Below are 4541 nucleotides of genomic sequence, written 5' to 3' on the forward strand. Positions count from 1 at the left end.
TGCCAGCCTTCCCAGATCCGGATCTGTCTGAATCGGCGCGCTTCCTCCAGCACTCGCTTTCTCTATGGCCCTTTTTACCACAGTACCAGCATTCCGTGTCGGCCTTTGCTTGCCGACCTCCGGCGCCGCCTTGACTCCCCCTGCTTGTGGAGGGTCCAGAACTGTTGTTGGCACACTCTCTGTGCCTTCGGTCCTGCTCTTGCCGGCTGCTACCATTGCGAGCTGACCCGCCTCGTCCACCATGCCCACGGGGCAGATCCGCCTCTGTGTACAGCATCTGGCTATTGGTGGGTGCATTTGTTGACGCACTTGCGTGGTTCTCTACAAGAAGCATCGACTGTAAGTCGAAAAATGACGGTGTATTCTCCCTCGTACAGACCGCCATTCGGAAAGCTCCGAACTTAGACACTAACCCGCCAAGACAAACCTGCACCATCTCGTACTCCTTGACGTTCACGTTGACAGAGGCGAGTGAGTCGCAGATTTCTTTAATCTTGGTGGTGTAGTCAGCTACCGACATATCTTGTTGTCATACATTGCTCAACTCTTGCCTGAGTTGAAGCTTCCTGGCTGTAGTGCTTGCAGTGAAGACCTTTTTCAGATTTCCCCAAGCTTCTTTGGGCACCTTGGCCTCTCGGATATGGCTCAGTAGCTGGTCTCCGACACTGGATGCAAAGGAGTACATCACTCTGCTTGCCGCTTGTTCCCACACAGGGAAGTCCTTGTGTGGCGCATCAGGTGCTGTGTCGTTAGCTCCGTCGACATAGCTCCAGTAACCATGCCCAAGCAGGTACTGGTGCATCTTGTAAGACCAAGATGCGTAGTTGGTTCTGTCGAGCTTCTCCACCAGGAGCGAGCTAGCCATTCCTCTGTCCATTTTGTTTTTACCTGTTCTTGTTTGTTGGTTTCCTTTTCAAGCTATGTCGGTTGCAGAGGTTCTCCACCCACACGCTCTGATACCATGTGAAAGAATAGTGTGCGGAAGCAATAGAAAACCGAAAACCATAGAAACGCAGCTTTAATGGAGAGCTTGAATATACACAGTACGCGGGAGAGACAGAGAGAGAGTTGAACGTTAATAATCTATTACAAAACAATAATAGTTCTCTGTACATTAAACGTGCTCAACAGCACTATTTATACAAGTCCTAAGAGGAGTGACAGAAGTACTGTGAGACTAACTACCTAGTGGTCTAGGCTACTACTTGGCTTTCGGTTACTGTTTGATCCAGCTAACTGGCTCCCCAGCTCACTGGCTCACCGATCCAGCTTCATCCTTCTAGATGCTGATCCGGCTCAGGCTTATTCGGCCGATCCAGATCCGGTTGAGCTTGCCGCTCAACACATGTATGTTCGGTAACTATCTGACGAGTCTAGGATTTATCTGAACCTATATGTCGAGAACATGTTGATTGCAGGACACAATCAAGCAGAGATCGGAAAGCTGAAGCGGAACCTTCATAACAAGTTCGCGATGAAGGAACTCGGACAAGCCCGTCACATACTAGGCATGAGGATTGAGCGAAATCGGATGACCAAGACTCTCTAACTCTCCTAGTCTGACTATATCCGAAAGGTGTTGAAGCTCTTCAACATGGAGAATGTGAAACCAACTCTAACACCACTTCCGACATCGATCCGACTATTGGACAGAGACTCTCCTTCAATGGACAAGGAAAGAAAGCTTAATGGAAAGATGCCCTACGCATCGGTCGTAGGAAGTATCATGTACGCAATGCTGGTGACCCAACCCGACGTAGTCTATGTCGTAGGGGTGGTCAGATGGTACATGTTAAATCTAGGACGGAAGCATTGGGAGGCCATCAAGCACATCTTCAGGTACCTGAGAGGGACCAGACATACACAACTGACTTTCGGTTTGACAACCTCAGCCGAAGTCGAAGGCTACACTGACTTCGACTATGCCAGAAATACAGACAATCTGAAGTTAGCATCAGGCTATATTTTCACCTATGGTAGTGGTGCGATATCATGGAGGTCGAAGCTTCAATATTGCACGGCCTTGTCGACCACAAAGGCCGAGTACATAGCAACATCGGACGTAGCAAAGGAAGCAATCTGGCTGCACCGACTGTCTGCTGACTTCTCATCTACAAGCCAAATTGACCGACTAGTGCCGACCATCTATTGCGAGTCACAGAGCGCAATTCCCCTCATTAACAATCCCATGTATCACACAAAGAAGAAGCATATTGAGGTGTAGTATCATCACATTCGGAAGTTCATAACCAAGAAGAAGCTCGAAGTCCGGAAGATTAACACCGAGGTGAACATCGCCGATTGCCTGACGAAGTCACTCCCAGATCAATGCTTCGGAGCACTAAGGACAAAGATGGGACTACGACAAGCTACCGAGCAGAAGAAAGACGAACGAGGAGTAGAAGGTAAGAGTCAATCATGATAACGAGCCATGCTAGGCTCGACAAGGACCTCACCTTTACCGACTCAGCTATATGCCGACCGACTTGTAACATAAATTTAGATTAGTGTCGTAATCTAGGTTTACAGGGAGACAACCCCAAACACATGTACATTGAGGAAAGAAGTATTCCTTTTACGGGGGAGTTTGTTGGCATAAAAGGCCAACTCCTTCCACTTTGTATCCTAGTGTGAACTCGGCCATATAGTTAGGGCGTAGTATATAAGCGATAACCTAACGTTGTAAAACTGGGCTCAACCTTCTTGTACAACTGAGTCTCTGGAGTCTCTGAGAGAGAGAGAGAGAGAGAGAGAGAGAATAGAAATTAAGAGAGCTTCTATTAAAGCTTCATCTGTGTGTCTATCATTTGTCTATATCTTCCTGCCTTCCTTCTGTATTGTTTGTTGAGCATAACCGATAGGTCCTCACATACATTTCCACACATATCTGTCTCTCACTAAATCCGACGCTACTACATTTGCTCCTTCCACGTAGCTTAGTATTTTTGAAAATGTTGTACTTTAGCTAAATTGTATGTAACTTGGCCAAACGAATGGTGGGAAACTACCGTTTATTAGGTAAGAATGGTCAAATGGGATTGGATTGTAAAGTGAAAGGGACGGCACTTTAGGGTTGGGGTTTCCTACCTGTACATAAATGAACAAGGGAGCGCTTTGGTATAGCAATTGCAATTCTCCTCCCACTAAGGATCGAACTCGGGACCTTTTGTTTACAATACTAACGCTCTACAAGAATGGTCAAGTGGGATTAGATTGTAAGGTGAAAGGGACGAACCTTTAGGGTTTCCAACCTGTATAAAAATTAACAAGGGAGCAAGTTTTGTTGTAAAACTTGAATTTGAATATTGGCCCCAATGAGGATCAAACTCAAGACCTTCAGTTTACAAGACTGATGCTCTACCATTGAGCTATAAAGGCAGATGGTAATACGCATTAACAATTGTATTACTAATATCCATTTTTGCGAATCGGTTGGCTCTGATTTGTTCCAACTCTTGTTTGAATTCGTTGTCTCCAATTCGTCTTCATCCTTCAGGCCCTTCTCCACATCAGACCACGCCCAGGTCTTCGCGTTCTTCCTTCGATCAGCTCTGTCCTTCTTGACTCTGCCGTCGTTGCCACTTGCTCAGATATGTCGACTTCTTCAACCGACTCGACTCCATTTTCCTTCTTGTCTCCCCCTGTTTGGGTTGTTTCCTTTCCTGTTATCCTTGTTTTAGTATCGGTGTCACGGAAATCTGCGCGTGCGTGTCGAAAATGGCGTGAGCACGAGGGTCTTGGACTAGGAAGGGGCTAGGAGAAAGAAGAAGAGATTAACACGGAAAGAGAAGTAGATCGAGACAAGATACATCAACAAATTACATTAAGAAACCACCATATGATTTACAGCCATTCCCATATAGGCCATATGCAAACAACACTAGATCGAACCCTAACCGGATAGGTAAAAAGAAGAAGAATGAAACCCTAAAACCGAAACATTAATGGTCTACCCAAACGCACTGTTGAGAGACAAGCTCAACATTCGGTACGTAATCATGTGCGTAACCCAGTGCGTAAACTGGGTGCATAAAACCGTGTGCACGATAGGCCGTAGTGGTGCGTAAACCGCGAGGCCGTTAGAAAGATATTCCTCATAAGGGAATAATTTTGGGAGTTTATGTAGTCGGCTCATTTATGAGCGGTCAAGTACTGTCAGTACTTGTGTCAGCCCGATAGTCAGGGCTTGTATAAAAGGTGCTCACTGAGCACGGTGTATGTACAAAGCATTATTTTTGAATCTGATTTTTTGTTATCTGCTCACTCTGTCTCTCCCCCTCCATATCCATCTCTATGTTTTCTATGTTTTACTGAACTGTCTTATTCTCCCAAACTGTGCACTCTGTGTCTTACGCACACGCTTCCGCACAACGTATTCTTTTACATGGTATCAAAGTGCGAGGGTTGAGAACCTCTGCAACCGACAAGAAAAGTTTGTGACGAAACAGAGTTGAAGTTGTTCGCTTTCAGAGAAGAAAAAGACTGTACTATGGACAGAGGAATGGGAAGCTCACTTCCGACGGAAAAGCTTGACAGAAGCA

The 4541-nt window shown here is 46.0% G+C and overlaps 1 non-coding gene across 1 annotated transcript; it reads right to left on the reverse strand.

Annotated features, from left to right (window-relative positions):
* Positions 1 to 3306: 3306 nt before the first annotated feature.
* Positions 3307 to 3378, reverse strand: TRNAT-UGU (transfer RNA threonine (anticodon UGU)). Its single transcript has one exon. It is a non-coding gene; the product is annotated as a tRNA-Thr (tRNA).
* Positions 3379 to 4541: the final 1163 nt, after the last annotated feature.

The sequence above is a fragment of the Azolla caroliniana genome, unplaced genomic scaffold (assembly GCF_043228905.1).
Source record: "Azolla caroliniana isolate FFs.n. ecotype wild unplaced genomic scaffold, voAzoCaro1.0.p SCAF_1, whole genome shotgun sequence".
Classification (NCBI taxonomy): domain Eukaryota; kingdom Viridiplantae; phylum Streptophyta; class Polypodiopsida; order Salviniales; family Salviniaceae; genus Azolla; species Azolla caroliniana.